Consider the following 25,367-nt stretch of genomic DNA (forward strand, 5'->3'; position numbering starts at 1 on the left):
CCTGGTTTTCTGTGTGTCTTTCTCTGCCTGCCTCATTGTCGGTGCTGTTACTCCGTGTCCTTGTGTCATTGTGCAGTGAGGGTGAGTCCGTCAGCACGTGTGTTGCTGAGGCCAGAATTCTTGAGCATTCAGACGACAATCCTATTTTTATAAAAACATTGGGGAAATGAACATATTTCACTAACAGGCAGCTAAAATTTAAGCCAACAGTTAGCAGAGTGGCGCAGCGGAAGCGTGCTGGGCCCATAACCCAGAGGTCGATGGATCGAAACCATTCTCTGCTATTTATGTTCAAAACATCAAGTGTTTCCCTATAATTACAAGATGCGCTCGATTGCGATCAGCTGGTTTGCTCAGTACCTTTCTCTGTCTGTTCATTTCTGAGTCCTGATAATCTCTTCCTGGTTTTCTGTGTGTCTTTCTCTGCCTGCCTCAATGTCTGTGCTGTGACTCCGTGTCCTTGTGTTATTGCGCAGTGAGGGTGAGTCCGTCCGCACGTGTGTTGCTGAGTCCGTGATTCTTGAGAAATCCGACTACAATCCTATTTTTATAAAAACATTGGGGAAATAACACAAACAGTTCACTTTCAAAACATCAAGTATTTTACCCATAATAACAAGATGCTTCCGAAGGCACTCGATTGCAATCAGCTTCTTCCTTCTAGTGAACACATCAATCAGCAACAAATCACTTTTGCTCACACGAACACAAGCTGCAAACACGGACCAGCCGAGTCTCTCCCACTTTGTCACCCCTTCCTGCAGAGCCTCCTCTCCACCACCAGATGGTGATGTTGGCCACAATAAAACCAGGACAAATGGTCACAGTGAGGAGACGGTCAGTAACAGAAAATAAAACAATAACAGGGAAAACCTTTACACAACAACAGGGTACATCTTTACACAACAGAAAACATATTTACACACCACGAAATACCTTTAGACAACAGGGAGAATACAATCATACAAATGCCTTGTTTCTCCATCTCAGTCTCGTTGTCTCTCTCTCTGTACCTCACTTTTGCTTCCTCACAGTCTATTGGTTTTCTGTGTGTTTTTCTCTCTGTCCCGTTGTCGATGGTGTTACTCAGCGTCCTTGTAACATTGTGTAGCCAGGCTGAGCCTCCCAACACCTGTGTTGCTGTAATAAAAACAGAAAATGCTGGAAATGCTCAGTAGGTCTGGCAGCATCTGTGCAGAGAGAAACAGTGAACAGTTCATGTCTGTTTCGTTAACTCACATTAACTTTGTTCTCTCTCCACAGATGCTGCCAGACCTGCTGACTATTTCAAGCATTTTCTGTTTATATTTCAGATTTCCAGCATCTGCAGTATTTTGCTTTTGTACGTGTGTTGCTATGTCTGGGACTGTTTGAGTGCAATGCTATTGCTTTATAAACAGCTTGAAACAAACATTTATCTCGCTAACACACAGCACTAATACACAGCTGGATATAAACAGCAGCCTGCAGCAGAGGGCGCAGTGGAAGTTTATTAACACAAATAATTCACCAACACTATATTTACTGCTATCCCCAATCACACCACGCTTCATCTTAACACGTTTTACTCTTTATTTACATCAACTTCTTCCTTCCAGTAAACACTTCAATTTGGAACACAGCTTCCAAATCACCTTTATTCACAAACCCGAACACACATCAGCCCAGACTTTCCCCTTTCTGTCAACCCATTCCTGCATCACTGCCTCTCCACCAACAGTTGTCGCGAGAATCATACAATCATAGAATGGCTACAGCACAGAAGGAGGCCATTCGCCCTGTCGAACCCGTGCTGGCTCTCTGTTAGAGCAACTCACCTCATTTCACTCCCCAGTCAGTTCAATTTCGGAGGTGGGAAAACTTCTCGAAAGAATAATTCGGGACAAAATTAATAGTCCCATGGACAAATGTGGGTTAATTCAGGAAAGCCAGCATGGATTTGTTAAGGGAAAATCATGTTTAACTGTCCTGCTGGAGTTTTTTGATGAGGTAACAGAGAGGGTTGATGAGGGCAATGCTGTTGATGTGGTGTACATGGACTTTCAAAAGGTCTGGCAGCATCTGAAAGGTCACTGACCTGAAACGTTAACTTTGCTTCTCTCTGTACAGATGTTGCCTGACCTGCTGAGTATTTCCAGCATTTCTTGTTTTCATTATGGCACAGAGTTCCCTTTTCAAACTTACAGAATTAACCACAATAATGTACTCTGAGATTCAAGTTAATTATCAGCCCAATATTTACACACATTATGAGTTTATAAGTTTCAGTATGAATTCCCATTCGTGCATCCTGACATATACATTAGATATAACATAACATAAGAATAGAAGAAATAGGAGCAGGAGTATGCCATTCGGCCCCTCAAGCCTGCCTCGCCATTCAGTAAGATCATGGCTGATCTGCCCCAGACCTCAACTCCTCTTTCATGCCAGCTCTTCATAGCCCTCAACTCTCCAATATTTCAAAAATCTATTTACATCCTCTTTAAATACTTTCAGTGATTTAGCCTTCAATACTGGCTGGGGTAGAGAATTCCAGACATTCATTACCCTCTGAGAGAAGAAATTCCTTTGCATCTCAGTTTTAAATGAGTGTCCCCTTATTCTGCAACTATGTCGCCTAGTTTGAGATTCCCCCACGAGTGGAAACATTTTCTCATCATCTTCCCTGTTAATAAAAACAAGAAATGCTGGAAATACTCAGCAGGTCTGGCAGCATATGTGAAGAGAGAAGCAGAGTTAATGTTTCAGGTCAGAGACCCTTCTTCACCCTGTTAAGCCCCCTCAGAATCTTGTACGTTTCAAAAAGATCACCCCTCATTCTTCTAAACACGAATGAATAACCTGTTTAGCCATTCTTCATAAGTCAACCCCTTCATCTCAGGAATCAGCTGAGTGAATCGCTTTTGAACTCCTCCAATGCCAGTACATCCTTTCTTAAGTCTTAACCATTTTACACAATAACAGAGAACATCTTTACACAACAGCGAATATAGTTACACAACAGAGAACATATTACACAGCAGGAAATATCTTTAAAGGAACACAGGGAACATCTTTACACAACAGAGAACACAATTACATAAATCATCCGTCTTTCGCTGTCTCTTGCTGGTTTGCTCAGTACCTTTCTCTGTCTGTTCCTTTCTGCGTCCTGATAATCTCTTCCTGGTTTTCTGTGTGTCTTTCTCTGTCTGTTCCCTTCTGGGTCCTGATAATATCTTCCTGGTTTTCTGTGCGTCTTTCTCTGCCTGCCTCATTGTCGGTGCTGTTACTCAGTGTCCTTGTGTCATTGTGCTGAGTCCAGGATTCTTGAGCATTCAGACGACAATCCTATTTTGATAAAAACATTGGGGAAATGAACATATTTCACTAACAGGCAGCTAAAATTTAAACCAACAGTTAGCAGAGTGGCGCAGCGGAAGCGTGCTGGGCCCATAACCCAGAGATCGATGGATCGAAACCATTCTCTGCTATTTATGTTTGGTAATAATACAAACAGTTCACTTTCAAAACATCAAGTGCTTCCCAATAATTGCAAGATGCTCTCGATTGTGATCAGCTTTTTCCTTCTCGTGAACACATCAATCAGTAACAAATCACTTGTGCTCACACGAACACAAGCTGCAAACACGGACCAGCCGAGTCTCTCCCACTTTGTCAACCCCTTCCTGCAGAGCCTCCTCTCCACCACCAGATGGTGATGTTGGCCACAATAAAAGCAGGACAAATGGTCACAGTGAGGAGATGGTCAGTAACAGAAAATAAAACAATAACAGGGAAAACCTTTACACAACAACAGGGTACATCTTTACACAACAGAAAACATATTTACACAACAGGAAATACCGTTACACAACAGGGAGAACACAATCATACAAACGCCTTGTTTCTCCATCTCAGTTTCGTTGTCTCTCTCTCTCCGTTCCTCACTTTTGCTTCCTCACAGTCTATTAGTTTTCTGTGTGTTTTACTCTCTGTCCCGTTGTCGATGGTGTTACTCAGCGTCCTTGTAACATTACGTAGCCAGGCTGAGCCTCCCATCACCTGTGTTATAGAACATAAAACATAGAACAGTACAGCACAGTACAGGCCCTTCGGCCCACGATGTTGTGCCGAACCTTTAACCTACTCTCAGATCAAAACTGCCTACGTACCCTTCATTCTACTATCATCCATGTACCTATCCAAGAGACGCTTAAATGTCCCTAATGTATCTGCTTCTACTACCACCGCTGGCAGTGCATTCCACGCACCCACCACTCTCTGTGCAAAGAACCTACCTCTGACATCTCCCCGAAACCTTCCTCTATCACCTTAAAATTATACCCCCTGGTGATAGCCCTTTCCACCCTGGGAAAAAGTCTCTGGCTATCCACTCTATCTATGCCTCTCATCATCTTGTAACCCTCTATCAAGTCACCTCTCATCCTTCTTCGTTCCAATGGGAAAAGCCCCAGCTCCCTCAATCTTTCTTCGCAGGACATGCCCTCCAGTCCAGGCAGCATCCTGATAAATCTCCTCTGCACCCTCTCTAAAGCTTCCACATCCTTCCTATAATGAGACGACCAGAACTGAACACAATATTCCAAGTCAGGTCTAACCAAGGCTTTATAGTGCTGCAGCATAACCTCGCGGCTCTTAAACTCAATCCCCCTGTTCATGAAAGCCAACACACCATACGCCTTCTTAACAACCCTATCAATTTGGGTGGCAGCTTTGAGCGATCTATGGACATGGGCCCCAAGATCCCTCTGTTCCTCCACACTACCAAGAATCCTGTCTTTTAGCCTGTATTCTGCATTCAAATTCGACCTTCCAAAATGAATCACTTCACACTTTTCTACGTTGAACTCCATCTGCCGCTTCTCAGCCCATCTCTGCATCCTGTCAATGTCCCGTTGCAACCTACAACAGCCTTCCACACTATCCACAACTCCAGCAACCTTAGTGTCATCGGCAAACTTGCTAACCCAGACTTCCACTTCCTCATCCAAGTCATTTATAAAAATCACAAAGAGCAGAGGTCCCAGAACAGATCCCTGCGGAACACCACTAGTCACCGAGCTCCAGGCTGAATACTTTCCATCTACTACCACCCTCTGTCTTCTATGGGCCAGCCAATTCTGTATCCAGACAGCCAACTTTCCCTGTATCCCATGCCTCCTTACTTTCTGAATGAGCCTACCATGGGGAACCTTATCAAACGCCTTACTGAAATCCATATACACCACAGCCACTGCTCTTCCTTCATCAATGTGTTTTGTCACATCTTCAAAGAATTCAGTAAGGCTTGTGAGGCATGACCTGCCCCTCACAAAGCCATGCTGACTGTCTCTAATCAAACTATGCTTTTCCAACTAATCATAAATCATGTCTCTCAGAATCCTCTCCAATAATTTGCCCACTACCGACATAAGACTGTCTGGTCTATAATTCCCAGGGTTATCCCTATTCCCTTTCTTGAACAAGGGAATAACATTTGCCACCCTCCAATCATCTGGTACTACTCCAGTGGACAGTGAGGACGCAAAGATCATCGCCAAAGGCGCGGCAATCTCTTCCCTTGCTTCCCTTAATATCCTTGGGTATATCCCGTCTGGCCCCAGGGACTTATCTGTCCTCATGTCTTTCAAAATTTCCAGCACATCCTCCCTCTTAACATCAACCTGTTCGAGCATATCAGCCTGTTTCACGCTGTCCTCACAAACGACCAGGTCCCTCTCACTAGTGAATACTGAAGCAAAGTATTCATTTAGGACCTCCCCTACATCCTCCGACTCCAGGCACCAGTTCCCTCCACTATCCCTGATCGGCCCTACCCTCACTCTGGCCATCCTCTTGTTCCTCACATAAGTGTAGAACGCATTGGGATTTCCCTTAATCCTACCCGCCAAGACTTTTTCATGTCCCCTTCTAGCTCTCCTAAGTCCATTCTTCAGTTCCTTCCTGGCTACCTTGTAACCCTCTAGAGCCCTGTCTGATCCTTGCTTCCTCAACCTTAAGTAAGCTTCCTTCTTCCTCTTGACTAGCTGTTCCACATTTCTTGTCATCCAAGGTTCCTTCACCCTACCATCCCTTCCTTGCCTCATCGGGACAAACCTATCCAGCAGTCGCAGCAAGTGCTCCCTAAACAACCTCCACATTTCTGTCATGCATTTCCCTGAGAACATCTGTTCCCAATTTATGCACCCCAGTTCCTGCCTAATAGCATTGTAATTCCCCCTCCCCCAATTAAATATTTTCCCATCCCGTCTGCTCCTGTCCCTCTCCATGACTATAGTAAAGGTCCGGGAGTTGTGATCACTATCACCGAAATGCTCTCCCACCGAGAGATCTGCCACCTGGCCTGGTTCGTTGCCAAGCACCAAATCCAACATAGCCTCCCCTCTAGTCGGCTTATCTACATATTGAGTCAGGAAACCTTCCTGGACACACCTGACAAAAACTGCTGCATCCAAACTATTTGCACGAAGGAGGTTCCAATCAATATTAGGGAAGTTGAAGTCACCCATGACAACAACCCTGTTACTTCTGCACCTTTCCAAAATCTGCCTCCCAATCTGTTCCTCCGTGTATCTGTTGCTATTGGGGGGTCTATAGAAAACTCCCAATAAAGTGACTGCTCCTTTCCTGTTTCTGACTTCCACCCATAATGACTCAGTAGACAAACCCTCCTCGATGACCTCCCTTTCTGCAGCTGTGATACTATCCCTGATTAACAATGTCACTCCCCCACCTCTTTTACCTCCCTCCCTATTCCTTTTGAAACATCTAAACCCGGGAACATCCAACATCCATTCCTGCCCCTGTGATATCCAAGTGTCCGTAATGGTCACAACATCGTAGCTCGAAGTACTGATCCATGCTCTAAGTTCATCACCCTTATTCCTGACACTTCTTGCATTAAAATAGACACACTTCAACCCATCATACTGGCTGAAACTTTGCCCTGTCAACTGTCTAACCTTCCTCACAGACTCTCTGCACTCAGTATCTGCCTGATCAATAGCTACCCCATCCACTTAGCCATAGCTCCGGTTCCCATTCCCCTGCCAAACTAGTTTAAACCCTCCCGAAGAGCTCTAGCAAACCTCCCGCCCAGGATATTGGTGCCCCTCCAGTTCAGATGCAACCCGTTCTTCTTGTGCAGGTCCCACCTTCCCCAGAAGGTGTCCCAATGATCCACATAACTGAAGCCCTCCCTCCTACACCAGCTCTGTAGCCACGTGTTCAGCTGCACTCGCTCTCTGTTTCTAGCCTCACTAGCACGTGGCACCGGTATCAATCCTGAGATTACTACTCTGCTCGTCCTGCCTTTTAGCTTCCAACCTAACTCCTATATTCGCTTTTCAGGTCCTCATCCCTTTACCTAGCTATGTCATTGGTACCGATATGTACCACGACTTCTGGCTGCTCCCCCTCCCCCTTAAGAATCCTGTAGACTCGATCCGAGATATCCCTAACCCTGGCATCCGGGAGGCAACATATCATCCGGGAGTCTCGTTCGCGACCACAGTATCTCCTGTCTGTTCCTCTAACCATTGAATCTCCTAACACTATCGCTCTCCTGTTCTCCAGCCTTCCCTTCTGAGCCGCAGAGCCAGGCTCAGTGCCAGAGACCTGGCCACTGTGGCTTTCCCCTGGTAGGTCCCCCTCTCCGCCAACCACATGGGATCCCTGCACTGTGCGCCTATTCCCTTTCCCTCCCCTGACGGTCACCCAGCTACCTTTATCCTGTGACTTCGGTGTCAGTACTTCCCTATAACTGCTCTCTATCATCCCCTCTGCCTCCCGCATGATCCAAAGTTCATCCAGCTCCAGTTCCCTAACGCAGTCTGTGAGGAGCTGAAGTTGGGTGCACTTCTCACAGGTGAAGTCAGCAGGGACACAAGTGGTGACCCTTACCTCCCACATCCTGCAAGAGGAGCATGCAACTGCCCTAGCTTCCATCCCCTCTGCTCCAAATTGACAACAGAGAATAAAAAAATATAAAGGAAAACCTTACCTTACCAAACCCTCCACACAAGAGTCTTTTTTTTGGTTGGAGGAGGAGGATGGGTGGGAGACACTACACGTGTAGTGTTTCGGGTTTAGCCACTGCCCGAATATATAAGTTCACTTACCCAGCAGTCCCCGTGTCCGCGTCCGCCGAATCGCCAGGTAAGTACTTTATAGTGAAACGTACCTTCCCGGCTGCCCCCTGGCTCGCACTATCACCGCTACTGCTGATCAAAGGTGTTGCTGTAATAAAAACAGAAAATGCTGGAAATGCTCAGTAGGTCTGGCAGCATCTGTGCAGAGAGAAACAGTTAACAGTTCAGGTCTGTTTCCTTTGCTCACATTAACTTTGTTTCTTTCTCCACAGATGCTGCCAGACCTGCTGACTATTTCAAGTATTTTCTGTTTATGTTTCAGATTTCCAGCATCTGCAGTATTTTGCTTTTGTACGTGTGTTGCTATGTCTGGGACTGTTTGAGTGCAATGCTATTGCTTTATAAACAATGTTGAAACAAACATTTATCTAGTTAACACACGGCACTAATACACAGCTGGATATAAACAGCAGCCTGCAGCAGAGGGCGCAGTGGAAGTTTATTAACACAAATAATTCACCAGCACAATATTTACTGCTATCCTCAATCACACCACCCTTCATCTTAACACGTTGTATTCTTCATTGACATCAACTTCTTGCTGCCAATAAACACTTCAATTTGGAACACAGCTTCCAAATCACCTTTATTCACAAACCCGAACACAAGCTGCAAATGCTGCAAACACACACAAGCCAAGACTTTCCCCTATCTGTCAACCCATTCCTGCATCACTGCCTCTCCACCAACAGTTGCTGCTAGAATCATACAATCATAGAATGGCTAAAGCACAGAAGGAGGCCATTCGGCCTGACGAACCCATGTTGGCTCTCTGCTAAAGCAACTCACCTCGTCTCACTCCCCAGTCAGTTCAATTTCGGTGGTGGGAAAACTTCTCGAAAGAATAATTCGGGACAAAATTAACAGTCCATGGACAAATGTGGTTAATTCAGGAAAGACAGTATGGATTTCTTCAGGGAAAATCATGTTTAACTGCCCTGCTGGAGTTTTTTGATGAGGTAACAGAGAGGGATGATGAGGGCAATGCTGTTGATGTGGTGTGCATGGACTTTCAAAAGGTCTGGCAGCATCTGAATGGTCACTGACCTGAAACATTAACTCTGTTTCTCTCTCCACAGATGCTGCCAGACCTGCTGAGTATTTCCAGCACTTTTTGTTTATATTTCAGATTTCTAGCATCTGCAGTATTTTGCTTTTATTGACTTTCAAAAGGAGTTTGATACAATGCAACACAACAGACTTGTGAGCAAAGTTATAACTCATGGAATAAAAGGGACAGTAGTAACATGGATATGGAATTGGCTGATTGACAGGAAACAAAGAGTAGTGAGCAATGGATGTTCTTCGGGCTGGAGGAAGGTTTGTAATGGAGTTCCACAGGATTCAGTGTTGGGACCCTTGCCTTTCCTGATATATATTAATGACCTCGACCTTGGTGTACAGGGCAGAATTTCAAAGCTTATGGATGACACGAAAATTGGAAGCATTGTGAACTGTAAGGATGATAGTGTAGAACTTCAAAAGGACATAGACAAGTTGGTGGAATGGGAGGACAGATGACAGGTGAAGTTCAATGCAGAGAAATGTGAATTGATTCATTTTGGTAAGAAGAACATGGAGTGACAATATAGAATAAAGGGTACAATTCTAAAGGGGGTGCAGGAGCAGTGGGAACTGGGGTTATATGTCATTGGTTGAGAGAGTGGTTAATAAAGCATACAGTATCCTCGGCTTTAGTGATAGAGGCATAGAGTACAAGAACAAGGAGGTCATGTTGAACTTGTATAAGACACTAGCCTCAGCTGAAGTACTGAGTCCAGTTCTGGGTGCCACACTTTAGGAAAGATGTGAAGGCATTGGAGAGATTATGGAAAAGATTCATGAGAATGGTTCAAGGGATGAGGAATTTCAGTTATGAAGATAGATTGGAGAAGTTAGGACTGTTTTCCTTGGAGAAAAGAAGGCGAAGAGGAGATTTCATAGTGGTATTCAAAATGATGAGGGGTGTGGACAGAGTGGATAGGGAGAAACTGTTCCCACTTGTGAAAGGATCGAGAACGAGAGGGTACAGATTTAAAGTAATTGGTAAAAGAAGCAAAAGCGACATGAGGAAAAACTTTTTCACACAGCGAGTGGTTAAAGTATGAACTGCCTGAGAATGTGATGGAGGCAGGTTCAATTGAAGCATTCAAAGGGGAATTAGACTGTTATCTGAAAAGGAAGAATGTGCAGGATTATGGGGAGAAGACGGGGAAGTGACATGAGGTGAATTGCTCATTTGGAGAGTCAGTGCAGACACGATGGGCCAAATGGCCTCCTTCTGTGCAGTAACAATTCTGTGATTCCAATATTCAAGTCATTTATATATATGGTGGTCCTGACACTGACCCTTGTGGACATCACTGTTCACCATCTTCCATTCTGAAAAACCACCAAATACCACAACTCGCTTTTCTTGATATTTCATCCATTTTTTAACCCAAGCAGATACTGACCCTCCTATTCCTGGAACCTCAGTTTTGTTACCCAGCCTTTTCTGTGGTAGTCTGTCAAACGCTTTCTTAAAATCCATATAGACAACATCCATTGCTTTCCCTTCATCAACCTTTTCTGTTACTTCATCAAAAAATCAGTTATATTAGTGAAGGATTGGAGAGGTGCTGAATCTCTCAGTTTTCGGTCTACCCAAACCAAGTTCAAGGCCTGAATAATGAACCGATTGCCTCATTAGTTCTGTGAATAATACAATGATTTAATAGACAACGTTTTGAAACATTCCTGCCCATAAATCTTGATAACAGAGAGTGTGTGGATCTCCTGACTCAGAATGTTTAATGGATACAGTCCTCAGATCCGACAAGGAACCCCTGAACATCCACAGTAAAGACAGTGTGGATGAGGAAATGTAAGAGCCGGGAGCTGAAACTCAGGGACGGCCAAGCTCTCCTGTCATTGAGCTTGTGTGTCTGCTCTGCTCGCCGCACTTCCGGCTCTACTTTGTTTCCAATGAAAAGATGAAAAGGGCCGTTCGGTTTTCCTCTCACTGACAGCGTGTTTCACTCGGGTTAATATAACCCGGGGCTTTTGCTGCTGAAATGAATTCTGCAAGGTCCCAGCAAACACACCGGCTCCCTCCTTTCTCCCCTCTTTCTGTCGGATTGTTTTACCAGGAGGGGCTCAATAATAACAAACCCCCTGCAGGGAATGACCACAAATTGAGCATCTAAATGGGGTAAGTGGGCAGCTTTCTGGGTTCTAGGTTCCCCCTACCCCGCCCCTCCCTCCCTCCAGTCCAAGCCCCTCTTCACTTTCTTTGGGACTTTGATGAGGGTGAAATGGGGAAAATTCCCATTGATGTTTGAATGCTGAATTGCTGCAGGGATCTGCGCACGCGCGACGTAGCACCGCCCCCAGTGGGACGTCACAATGAGGAGTGGAGCGCATGCGCAGTCTTTCCCCAACCCAGTCTGTGAAGCCATTCACTCAATCAGGGGAAGATGCTTTAAATCAGCTGCTAATGGAGACTTCCCGGGCCCGGGGGAAGGGAACAAACAGCATCTGCTTCCAGCAGCCACTGCTTTGGGAGCGTGACCGCAGATGTGCTCAGAGATTAGCATTGAGTGGTTGGAAGTTGAGGGGGAGTCGGGGAGTGTTTGGAACAGCCACTGTGGAGCAGGAGCTGCTCCCGGAACATGGAGTGAGCCGGGGACACGGGGAAGGGAGAGTTCATTCTCGGACAGTGTCTGGACAGGCTCAGGGAGACACAATGGGAAGAAATCACTATTGAAAATCACTGACAATTTCACCACCCAAAGGAGAGGGAATTTTCCTGCTTTAGTTCCAGTCTCTCACTGTTTGTTGGATTGTGAACAGTGGGGGGAAAATAGCCGCAAAATAACGATGTGGACAGTTAGACAAAGAACATTTATTGCAGACACCAGGTGAGAAGTGTGAAAGGCACATTTTAATTAGTGGCTGCTTGTTTTCCGTTGAAATAGAAATGTGACTGTGTGAAGGTCACTGCTCTATTGGACAGTCCCAGTCATTGAGCAGTGCAGGGCTTGTGTTGTTTCTGAATGTCACAAACTTGTTGTAAAACCACTGCAAACACCTGGTAAACAGAAGCTGAATACTGCAGTACTGCAGTGGAGTCAGACACTGACACTGTTTGTGTTCCTGGTTTTCATTTTGTGATTGTTCATGATGATTATTACTGGGACGATTACATTGATCGCTTTTGTATCTTCTACCTCACCAGTTATTTCATTCCTGCAGGAAAATACATGAAGGAACCTGAATGGGTGTGGTGATTCTTGGACACAAGGAAAAGTGCAGTGATCTCGTTCCAACACACAGTCGGTACAGGATCACTCCCAAAGCACAGAGATACTGCCAGCTCATCAATTCCACTGGAACAAACAAAAGAAGTAGTCAGACAGACACTGATCCCAAAGTCAAGAGACACATTTTCAATCCAACAGTCAAACAACAGCAGGAGAGACAGAAGTTGTTTCCATTTCACTCCAATTCAATACAGCTGACAGGTTGATACATCAATCACAGTGCAAAAACAAACTCACTATCAGATCTAAATAAACTCTGTCACCATGGTTACATTTTAAATATAAAACTTGAAACAGAACAGACAAAATTTACATGATTGAAAGGTGCAGAATGAATGCAAAGAGGCTTCAAGGGGATTTGGACAGGTTAAATGAATGGGCAAGAACATGGCAGATGGAATATAATATAAATAAGTGTGAAGTTCTCCACTTTGGTAGAATGAACAGAAAGAGTATTTCTTAAATGGTGAGAGGCTGGGAAGTGTCGATGTCCAAAGGCACCTGGGTGTCCTTGTTCATGAGACACGAAAAGCTAGTATGCAGGTGCAGAAAGCAATTAGGAAGGCAAGTGGTATGTTGGCTTCATTGAAAGCGTATTTGAGTACATGAGTAAAGATGTATGAAGTCTAGATGAGACCGCACCTGGAGTATTCTGTCCAATTTTGGTTTCCTTATCTAAGGAAGGATAGACTTGTCACAGAGGGAGTGCAACAGAGATTCACCGGTCTCATCCCCGAGGATGGTGGGATTGTCTTATGATGAGAGACTGCAGAAACTGGGCCTACATTCTCTAGAGTTTTGAAGAATGAGAGGTGATCTAATTGAAACAGACAACGTTCTTACAGGGTGTGCATGGTAGATATGGATAGGATGTTTCCTCTGTCTAGTGAGTCTAGAACAAGGGGACACAGTCTCAGAATAAGGGCAGGCCATTTGAGACTGAGATGAGCAGGAATTTCTTTACTCAGAGGGTGAGAAATCTGTGGAATTCTTTATCCCCGAGGGCTGTGGAAGATCAATCATTGAACATATTTAAGACAGAAATCGATAGATTTCTAAATACTAACAAGATCAAGGGATATGGAGATAGCAGGGAAAAATGGCGTAGAGGTAGATGATCAGTCACGATCTGTTTGAATGTTGGAGCAGGCTCGATGGGCTGAATGGCCTAATGCCCCTATTTCTTATGATCCTTTGAATCCCAATAATGTACATCAGACGTTAGACCATGTTGTGCATTACATACCAGGTCAAAAATGCCACAGAGATTAAGACTGAAAGATACATTATCAATTCCATTACTACAAAATGAAGGACTTGGAGCTTGCAGACCAGCCCATGTATCAGATTGAAAGTTATATTTTCATTCACAATCGTTTTCACAGAGCTAAATATTAAATATCAATCCACAACTTGTACAGGACTACCAAATAAAACCTACAACTGTAAAATACAGTTAATTCATATTTTAAATTAAACACAAGGCAAACAAATATTGATACATTAAGAGAGCGGGAAACAGTGAGAGCAGAGTGGAGCATAAAGAGCCCAGGAGAGGGAGCAAGAGTTCACTCGGAGAGCAGGGAACAGCGAGAGCAGGCGTCAAAAAAGGCAAAGGAATACACAATTAATGGGAGAACACTGAATGGTGTAGAGGAAGTGAGGGACGTTGGAGTGAATGTCCACAGATCCCTGAAGTAGCAGTACAGGTCAATAAGGTGGTTCAGCAGGTCCTTTCCTTTATTAACTGAGGTATAGAATATAAGGGTGATCTGGGTGTCCATGTCAATAAGTCACTGACAGCTAACATGCAGGTGCAGCAAACAATTAGGAAGGCTAATAGTATGTTAGCCTTTATCGCAAGAGGATTTGAGTACAGGAGTAGTGAATTCTTGCTTCAATTGTATAGAACCTTGGTTAGACTGCACTTGGAGTACTGTGTGCAGCTTTGGTCCCCTTACCTCAGGAAGGATATTATTGCCATGGAGGGAGTTCAACGAAGGTTCATCAGACTTGTTCCTGGGATGGTGGGACTGTCCTATGAAGAGAGATTGGGGAAACTGGGGCTCTATTCTCTAGAGTTTTGAAGAATGAGAGGTGATCTCATTGGAACCCACAAAATATTTAAAGGACAGTCAGGGGAGATGCAGCTAAGATGTTTCCCCTGGTTGGGGAGTCGAGAACCAGGGGACGCAATTTCAAAATAAGGGGCAAGCCACTTCGGACAGAGATGAGGAGAAATGTTGTTACTCAGAGGGTTGTGAATCTTTGGAATTCTGTAACCCAGAGGGCTGTGGAAGCTCAGTCATTGAGTATGTTTAAAGCAGAGATTGATAGATTTCTAAAGACAAATGACATAAGGGAATATGACGAAAGTGTGGGGAAAAGGGCATTGAAGTGGATGATCAGCCATGATCATATTGAATGGTGGGGCAGGCTCGATGAGCTGAATGGCCGACTCCTGCTCCTATGTTTCTATGTTCCTAACTCCACATTGTCGATGAGACACAGCCTCAGGCCGACTTGTCGGGTGTTGCAAACCGATAACACTGCTTCTGATCTTCACCAGAACAGAGTGAGATGTGAAATTGATCAGGAAACAGACTGTGAGAGAATACAACAGAATAAAACACATGGAGAGACACTGTGGAATAACAAATAGATTTGATTGGAATGTTGAATTTTGATTGGAATGGATAAAACAGCAGAAACAGCAGATTAAATTGGGACAGAAAAGAGAAACTGATGGGAAGAAGGAAGGAAGGAAAGGATGGATCTGTTCACTTTTTTCAGTTTTTTCACTGGTCCATCAAAGCTGAATTAAAATAAGATGCAAAAAACAGAGAATTTCACCAAAAATTGAGATTAAATGCTGCCGAAACCTTGAATTGAAGGATGCCCCAACAGATCACCTGTTTAACTGTCTCCTCACTGGGGGATTTCAATCAATGAGCAATATTATTCTCTACTTTTCTTTTGTTAAATGAAACCACTACTGTCACTTGGAGTTAATATCCCTGTGTTCCAACTCCTGAATAATAAAATTGTGAGTTTCGTGATATTTTCTGGACACATTTCCTGCTGAAAGAACGAAGAACTCTTTTCTAATTTACACAATACTATATGCACACTCATCAAGCCTCCGAAACTAGCATCCTTGGTTCTGCTCTCTCCTCCCAAACCTCATCTCATGTGACTGTTACATCATCACTCTGATTGTGGGAGGGGTTAATCCCACTGTCTTCAGCATTAACCCTTTACATCCTCATACTGCACTGTCTGTCCAAAAAAATCGGTGGAGGGAACTTGAATTATCAAAACAGCAACAGCTGCCAGTTGAAAATCAACTCAACCCATCAGAGAGACACTGTCAGAGAACTTCCTGCATCCAGTCCTGACCCTGTCACATTAAGCAGCTGCTCAGCCAGACCCCACTCTCATCAACACTGAACATTTTTACTGAGATCCTTCAAATACTGTTTATAAAAGGCCGCAAATATCAAAGTTCACACAGTTGTATTAAATGCAACAAAGTTTAATATCTTCTCACCGTTTCTCGGTAACCACATGAGACATAGGTTTTCTTATTTGGTTCCTTTGATTTTTCTTGTTCCTAACTGACAAATATTCCAAACCTCAGATAAACCCTCCCACTTGCGTCATGTCCCAGTCTCGGTTAAAAGCAACACATAATGACACAAACACTCTCCTTCAGTGAGATTAATATCAAGCTGTTTTCCAGGTTGAATGTAACTGTGAACAAATTTATGTCAAAGAAGTTACCTTTGATCTATCAGCACTAAAATTCTGTACAAGGAGGAACAGCCATTCCAAAATCATATCCTTCACAAAGGCTGTTTTTTTGATGTGATTGAAAATTATCATGTATTTTGAATTAAATTTCACAAGACACCGATGTCAATATTGATAATGAAACTTTTCAACCATGTTGCTACTGTGAAATAAGGCTTTGCTGGGAGTTGAACTCAGGATCTCCTGTTTACTAAACAGGTGCTTTAACCAACTAAGCTACAGAGCCAGATCACAGATGTGTGCATAATTGAAATCACAGGAAGGTCTTGTAGAGAGTGGGCAGGCTTTGGCGAGTCAAGAGCTGAGTTCGTCACGGCAGAGTTCCCAGCCTCTGACTCGCTCTTGCAGTTGCAGCTGTAGTTGTAATTGTAATAGGCAACCGTCCGTCTCGGAAGACGATGGGCTACGCCCGGGGTGTACGTCACTTCTGTATTAAACATAGTTTGTTGTGGCTGTAGAGGATGACTCGTGAGTGACAATCCCTTCCGCAGCTGGTGCAGATGAATATCATTGGCCCGAGGTCGACTGATAATTTTTCCTTCCTCTGAGCTCTCTTTCCCACCATCTGGTCATTTCTTTTGTCCTCTGCTTTTCCCATGGTCTTCCTGAATGCCTTTCTCCAGGAATTCCAGTCAGCAGGAAGGACTTCCCATGCATCCACTCCAATCCCAGTCAGCTTGAGATCTCGCTTTGCAGATGTCCTTGTATCACAGACGTGGGTGACCTGTTGGTCTCATGCTGATAGCAAGCTCACCAAAGAGCATGTCTTTGGCAAAGCGACCGTCATCCATTCAGCACACATGACCCAGTCAACAGAGTCACCGCTGACTCAAGAGGGCAAACATGCTGCAGATCCCTGCACGCTGGTGTACTTCCTCATTCGGCACTCTGTCCTGCCAGGAGATGCCCAATATCCATCTGAGACAGCGGAGGTGGAAGCTGTTCGGCTGCTTTTCTTGGCTTGTATAAGTTGTTGATGCTTCTCTACTATAAAGGAGGGTGCTGAGAACACAAGCCGAGAACACGCAGAGCTTCACATTTTCGATCAGTTTGCTGTCGGTTCACACTCGTCTTCTCAACTTTGACATGACAGCTGCAATATTGACAATCCTGGTGCTGATTTCAGTATCAAGGGACAGATTGCTGGTGATTGTTGATCCAAGGTATGTGAAGCTGTTGACAACCTCCAAAGTGAGGTTGTCGATGTTGATGGAAGGTGGAGTCTCTACGTCCTGGCCCATAACTTTGATCTTCCTGATGCTGATCGCCAGTCCAAATTCCTTGCAGGCCAGGGAGAACCGATATACAAGCTGCTGTTAATGAACTTCATTATGGGATGTCAGCACAGCGTCATCAGCAAACAGCAACTCACAGACCAAGAACTGACTCATTTTGGTCTTGGTGCGCAGTCTTGCCAAGATGAACAGCTTGTCATCAGCTCTGGTATGCAGGTGGACACCCCCATCTGAGTCACTGAAAGTTTAAAATAGCAGCATGGAGAAGAATATGCCAATTGTAAAGGATGTGAGCTGTGAGGAGGTTACAAGGAGGCTTCCAGGGGACTTGGACAGGATAAGTGAATGAAATGACAGATGGAATATAATGTGAATAAATGTGAAGTTATCCACTTTGGTAGAATAAACAGAAAGACAGAATATTTCTTAAATGGTGAGAGGTTGGGAAGTGTTGATGTCCAAAGGGACCTGGGTGTCCTTGTTCATGAGACACTAAAAGCTCGCATGCAGGTGCAGCAATCAATTAGGAAGGCAAATGGTATGTTGGCCTTAACACAAGGGGTCATGAGTACAGGAATAAAGATGTCTTGCTGCAATTGTATAGAGCCTTGGTGAGATCGTGCTGGAGTATTGTGTACAGTTTTGGTTTCCTTATCTAAGGAAGGATATACTTGCCACAGTGGGAGTGCAACGGAGGGTAACCAGACTAATCCCTGGGATAGTGGGATTGTCTTATGAGGAAACTGGGCTTGTATTCCTTAAAGTTTCATTTAAAAGGCCATTTAAAACTGAGATAGGGTGGAATTTCTTCACTCAGAGGGTGGTGAATCTTTGGAATTCTCTACCTCAGGGGTTTGTGAAAGTTCAATCATTGAGTATGTTCAGGACAGAAATTGATAGAAATCTTGATACTCATGACATCAAGGGATATGGGGAGAGCGCGGGAAAGCAGTGTAGAGGTAGATGATCAGCAAGGATGTAATTGAATGACAGAACAGGCTCGACAGGTTAAACTTCCTCCTCCTACGTTCCGAAGAGAGTTGTCACCAGGACACAGCCCTGTTTTACCCCACTGCTGATCGTGAAAGTGTCTGATGTTGCTCCATTGTAACTGACGGAACTGTGCATGTTCTCGTGGAAAGAAGAGATGACGCCAAAGAGTTTAGGAGGGCAGCCTATTTTCCACAGCAGTTTGAAGAGTCTGTCTCTGCTAACAAGATCGAAGGCCTTGGTGATGTCTATAAAGACAATGTAGAGTGGTCTGTACTGTTCACAGTACTTCTCCTGTAACTGCCGAAGTGAGTTGGTAGAGGTTGCGGGTATGGAAGGTGCTGTCTAAGGAACCTTGGTGTGTCGAATTCCTTCATATGTCCCTCTAGCATCCCCCAGATTCAGCGGCAGATTGTATGCTGTTGCAGAGTTTTAACCAGTATTGATTGGTGCAGTGCCGAGCAGTCTGCAGAGACTTGTTTCTGGCAGCTCTGAGAGCCTCTAGAGTTTGTTTGCTGGAGACTTGTTTGTAGTTCATGAGGGCTCTCTTCTTAGTTGCAGTAACTGACTCCATTTCAGTCCAATAAGCCTCAAACCAGTCAGCATTCCTCCCATCTCTTTTCCCATACACAGCGAGTGCAGAGTAAAAGATGGTGGCGTGCAGATGATTCCACTTTGATACCACACCGAGGCCTTGGGCGTTTTCTGAAAGAGCCTGATCTAGGATGTTGAGGAACTCCTGGGTCCCTTCTGGATCAGTGGTTCGGCTAGTGTTGATCCGAGAACGACCTTTCTTCTTGGATGGGTGAAGCTTCCTTGGCTGAAGCCTGACCTTGCTACACACTAGGGAGTGATCAGTGTCACAGTCAGCGCTGTGATAGCTACGTGTGATGAGGATACTGCTGAGGGTGGTATGTCTGGTGATGATAAGATCTAGCTGGTGCCAGTGGCATGATCTCGGACGTCTCCAGGAGACCTTGTGGCACAGCTTGACCTGGAAATAGCTGTTCGTCACACAGAGTCCATGGTGACAGCATAGCTCCAGCAACCTCTGTCCATTTTTGTTCATCTTGCTCATCCCCTGGTGCCCAATGCTCATTGGCCAAGCTGCAGTCAGTACCCAAGCTTGCGTTGAAATCCCAGAGAAGGTATAGTCCCTCGTGCTGGGAATTCTACTGATGGCAGTGTCAAGTGTCTCATAGAATTAATCCTTGACATCTGGGGTGGAGGTGAGTGTCGGGACATAGATGCACATGAGATTAACTGGGCCCGCGCTTGTTGACAGGTGAAGGGTAAGAGGTCTCTCTGAGCCAACAGTGGGGGGTTCACTCATTGCAAGTAGCATGTTTTTTACTGTGAAACCCACTCCATGCTCACGAGTTGCCTCTTGGGCTTTCCCCTGTCAGAAGAAGGTGTAGTATTTCTCTTTGAGGGGTCCACTTTGAATGAGTCTAGTTTCTTGCAGCACAGCAATGTCCACATTGAGCCTTGTGAGTTCCTTGTCAATCACAGCTGTCTTGTGTGTGCTATCAACCTGCAGAAGGTTGTCATTAAGGCCAGGACACATGGTCCTTCCATTCCAGCTTGTGATGCGAAGCACTGGTGTCTTCTTTGTTGAGTTTGTCTTGCCTGGTGCATAGATTATCAATCCGCCAGTTGAGAGATATCTCTCTAAGCTCCAAGCACCCATTGAAGCAAGTAGGTCGTGGCAGGACAGCACCTAACTGACTGGGGGCTGCACAGCTTGGTGTAGGTGGTAGTTATCCAATGAGACGCGATGATCTCTCCCACTGTCAAAAGTAACCCCTGGTGCTCATACTCTACACCAATTGAGTGAGAGCTTATAATTGGTAACTGTTTCTTCCCATGTTTTGCTAATGTTTAACCACAAAGCTGGAGTGTCCTCTCCAGGGCACAGGCCTGGGCAAATAGTATGGAGACATTGAGCATCAGGACCCCCTCTCAGCATTGCTAGTATTGTCCAAAGGAAAGGAAAAAAACAGCACTGTTTGGTACCAGCTCTGCTGTAGGAGTTGCTGGAAAACTACCTGACAAGTAACAGGTAACCGCCTACGGGACTCCACTCCGGATTTACTGTCCAGGTTTACTCCCTAAGCCTTCTTCTCTCTCAAGACACCCACAGGGATGTGAGACTTTTTGCCCATAGATGGGGCTCTGTTTCTTGGCATCAGGATGGAACCACACGCCAGTGGGCCTGCATGACATGCACAAGGATATCACACACTGCCCCATCCCTGTGACAGCTCAGAGAGATCCCCTGATGATAATGCACCCCACAGGAAAATCACAAACAGCCCCCTCCCGAGGACAGCTCAGGGTCAGATACTGCACACACTGCAACAACAGTGACATTACTGTATTAGTCCCTCCATTCTGAAAAACAAGCATTCACCCTACTTTATGCTTTCCGTCTCTCAGCCAATTTTGTATCCACGCTGCCACTGCCTCTTTAATCCCATCTGCTCAAATTTTGTTAACAAGTCTATTTTATGGTACTTTTTCAAACACAATTTTGAAGTGCAGACACACACCATCAACCTCACCACCCTGGTCAACTCTCTGTGAAATTTCATCAAAGAAATTAATTCATGAATTAATTCATACACAATCTTCTGTTAACCAATCTGTACTGGCTGTCATTTATTAGCCCATGTTCTACCAAGTGCCAGTTAATTTTCTCCTGGATAATTGTCTCTAAAAGTTTCCCCACCACTGACATTAGACGAACTGGTCTGTAGTTCCTGGGTTTATCTCTCTTTTTAAACAGGGCTGTAAAATTAGCAATCCTTGCAGACTTATCTTTCAGTTCTGGAAAGTCTATTGTGGACAATTTCTTTGGGCATGACTTTAACCAATTAATGCAACAGGATACTTGATTAATAAGTCCAGAACTTTTATTGAGAGTAAAATAGTACTTAATAATTGGAAGTAAAATTATCTTGAACAAACTTGGGGAATATAACTTGACAGCTCTAGCAGGTGTGTGGACTGGTCGAGCTTGGTCTCAGAGTGTCACGGTCCTCTTTGTCCAGTCTAGATCCCTCATCAGGTGGAGAACTTGGTTGATGATCTGAGCCTTTACCCCTGAGGTCTTCTAGTGGTCCTGCACACTGAAACCTTACAAGATCCCTACTTTTAACCCCTGGATGGCCATCATACCACCATGTAAAATAATAATTGGTCTGAGCTGTTGCTCGGTACATTTAATTAATGTCTTCCACTAACAGCCAACTGTCCTCAGAATCTCAGACATGAGTACAATGGAGTGGTTTCACACTGTCTCCCAATCTGATCTGAAACAAGTTTCCTGTTCATTAAATCGAGACTCTTGAAAATGCTGGAAATACTCAGCAGGTCTGACAGCATCTGTGGAGAGAGAAACAGAGTTAACGTTTCAGATCAGTGATCTTTCATCAGAACTGGGCTGAAATTGTCTGAGGGACTGAGATTGTGGAATCAATTTCTGGGTCAAAAACATTGTACTCTCTCAGGATGGGAAGATGGTGATTATTAAGTACAGTGCAAGAATATAGATGCTTTTACATTATTTGAATCAACATTGATTTAAACCTTGTGCTCACGAAACCTATCTTTTGATCAAAATGACACTGAGAACAATGGAAAAAGCAACACATACATTTCACGACCACAGGACTTTGTAAAGCCTTTTACAGCCAATGAAGGACTTTCCAAGTGTAATCACTGTACAGTACAATACAATACCCTACAATAAGGATATTTCACATTCGAGTCACGCAAGTCCCATGCAATGACCATCTCAAACAAGAGAGAATCTAACCATCTCCCCTTGACATTCAACAGCATTACGATTGCTGAATCCCCCACTATCAACATCCTGGGGGTTACCATTGACCAGAAACTGAACTGCAGTAGCCATATAAATATCATGGCTACAAGAGCAGGTCAGACACTAGGAATCCTGCGGCGAGTAACTCACCTCCTGACTCCCCAAAGCCTGTCCCCTATCTACAAGGCACAAGTCAGGAGTGTGATGCAATACTCTACATTGCTTGGATAGGTGCAGCTCCAACAACACTTAAGAAGCTCAACGTCATCCAGGACAAAGCAGTCCACTTGATTGGCGCCTCATTCACTATATTCACTCTCTCTATCACCAACGCACAGCGTGCACCATCCACAAGATGCACTGCAGCAACGCAGCAAGCCTCCTGACACAGCACCTTCCAAACCCATGACTTCTATCACCTCGAAGGACAAGGGCAGCAGATGCATGGGAACACCACCACCTGCAAGTTCCCCTCTGAGCCACACACCATCCTGGAATTGGAACTATATCACCGTTCCTTCACTGTGAATGGGTCAAAATCCTGGAACTCCCTTCCGAACAGCACCACATCGACTGCAGTGGTTCAAGAAGGCAGCTCACCACCACCTTCTCGAGGGAATTAGGGATGGGCAATAAATGCAATAAATAAAAATAAAATCAATAAAAAATGACATTATCCTGTAATCCCCAAAAGTAGAAAATACATTTGAAAATGAAAATATAATAAAGCACAGTCAGCATGGATTTCACAAAGAAAGACTTGATTAACCTTAACTTTGAAGAATCAACAGCAAGAGTAATACAGCAGATGAAGAAGAGTTTAAGTTAATAAAGCCTCATCCTTTTAAGTGCTTGAACCAACAAATTGTGGGTTAGCAAACAAGCACACTAACTGACAGAGCTGGGTGTTGTGCTTTCTCGATTCCCCTAAAGCAGGGTGTCAATGAGTTAAATTTTCAGGTTGCTGCAACCAGAATAGCCATTGTCCACGATCAGTTTTACTGTTATAAATAAAGATGGAACATTCATTGTGAATCTATAGAAACAGTCTGGTCCTGCACACTGCAGACACATCCACGTCATCACCAACCAGCTCTCCTATAATTAATGCAGTTATTTGACTTTTCCCCATTAGCTCCATGGAATTAATTTTGAAAGATTTTAAATTCCAAGAAGTTTTGTTAATATTCAGCCCTTGAGAAGATATCATTCCCTGGCCACAGTGGAGAGAGCATTGAATATAAAACAGTAGACTACCAGGTAACACAGTGAAAGCTTATCAGCTAATCTATAATTACTTACTTTTCTTATTTTTGCTCTTGCTATTCGGTTTTTCATCCTTTTCAGTTCCTGACTGTGGATATTATTGTGATCAAATGTGAAAAGATGCACTGTGTCTCAGCCCGCTATATTGACTCTTTCTCTGTACAGTGCTGTATACACTCAGATACTGACAGTGTCTCTCCCTCCCTCAATTTTCCGGCCCTGACATTGCAGAAAGTGCTGTTCAAAGTTACACATTCTGACTGTTTGCAGTTGATTAGTGAGAGATTATTAACGTATCCTTCTGCAGCGCTGCCTCGGTTAATAACAGCAGATCTAAGTCACATTTCAGATGCAGAAACAGATGCATCAATTATTCACTATTTCCCAGAGTGAGTGAGGCCGGGACAAGCAGCAACATTCCGGCCCCACACTCTGCAATTACCCAGCACCAGTGGAAAGCAGTGAATACAGATTCAATCAGTGGGTTAATGTCCATTACAGGGATGCAAGATTCCACAGCCCAGGACAAACATCCCCATACACCGAGAACAAGCTCAGGAAAACCCGGGGGAGTTAATATCCCAATCACTGAGCATTCCAGTAACATTGAACAAGTTCCAGAACTGAGTGAACCTTTCAAAGTACAGAAGCGATGACGAGGTCAAAAAGGTCTGAACAGTTGAGGTGACTGAGCGGTTTCAGCTTCTCTGTTCAGGTTGCAGCTTTCACTGGAGGCATGTGTTTTTATCCCACTTCTGACAACTTGATTTTCAGTTGCTATGCAGAGTTTCCTTGAAGGTTTGAGGTAGAGTAAATACTGAGGAACTGTTTCTAACTGCTGAACGGTCAATAACCGAAGGTTACAGATTTAAAGTGACTCACAAAACCAGAAGGAACATGAGGAAAAATTCATTTCTGCAACATGTGGTGAGGATTTCAGTTATGTGGGTAGATTGGAGAAGTTGGGGTTGTTCTCCTCAGAGAGGAGATTTGATAGAGGTGTTCACAATCATGAGGGGTCGTGACAGACCAGATAGAGAGAAACTGTTGGTAGAAGGATTGAGACTCAGGTAAAAGCTGTGGCTCAGTTGGTCACACTCACCTCAAAATCACAGGCTTCTGGGTTCAGAGTTCACAGCTGACACTCCAGTACAGCACTGAGGGTGTTGAAGGTGCTGCCTTTCAGGTGTGATGTTAAACCAAGACCTGATCTGCATGTTTGGGTGAATGTAAAAGATCCCATGCTGCAATTTCAAACAAGTGAAGAGCAATTCTCCCTGGTGTTGTGATCAATATTTGCCCCTCAATCAGATCAGTTGGTCATTATCACATCGCGGTTTGTGGGTATTAGCTGCTGCATTTCAGACATTACAACAGTGATTACGCTTCAAAAGTATTTCATTGTCTCCAAAGTGCTTTGATATATCCAGTGGTCAGGAAAGGTGCTATATAAATGCAAGTCTTTTCTTTCTTGATCACAACACATTGCTGTGTAAACAATGGTTCCTCATGTCACCTCTGGTTCTTCTGCCAATCACCTGATATCTGTGTCCTCTGCTTACTGACCCTTTTACCACTGGAAACAGTTTCTCCTTATTTAAACTATTGAAAACCTCCATGATTTTGAACAAATGTGTCAAATCTCTTCTGAATTTTCTCTGCTGCAAGGAGAACAACCCCAGCTTCTCCAATCTCTCCACATAACTGAAATCCCTCACCCTGCTACCATTGTGGTAAATCTCTTTTTTATTCTTTCCTGGGTTGTGGGCACTGC

The 25,367-nt window shown here is 44.3% G+C and overlaps 2 non-coding genes across 2 annotated transcripts; one reads left to right on the forward strand and one right to left on the reverse strand.

The window, feature by feature from the left end:
• The first annotated feature begins 212 nt into the window (after window positions 1-212).
• On the forward strand, window positions 213-284 carry trnam-cau (transfer RNA methionine (anticodon CAU)). Its single transcript has one exon. It is a non-coding gene; the product is annotated as a tRNA-Met (tRNA).
• A 16,141-nt stretch (window positions 285-16,425) lies between these two features.
• trnat-agu (transfer RNA threonine (anticodon AGU)) lies at window positions 16,426-16,499 on the reverse strand. Its single transcript has one exon. It is a non-coding gene; the product is annotated as a tRNA-Thr (tRNA).
• Window positions 16,500-25,367: the final 8,868 nt, after the last annotated feature.

This window comes from Heterodontus francisci, unplaced genomic scaffold, assembly GCF_036365525.1.
Source record: "Heterodontus francisci isolate sHetFra1 unplaced genomic scaffold, sHetFra1.hap1 HAP1_SCAFFOLD_58, whole genome shotgun sequence".
In the NCBI taxonomy this organism is placed as follows: domain Eukaryota; kingdom Metazoa; phylum Chordata; class Chondrichthyes; order Heterodontiformes; family Heterodontidae; genus Heterodontus; species Heterodontus francisci.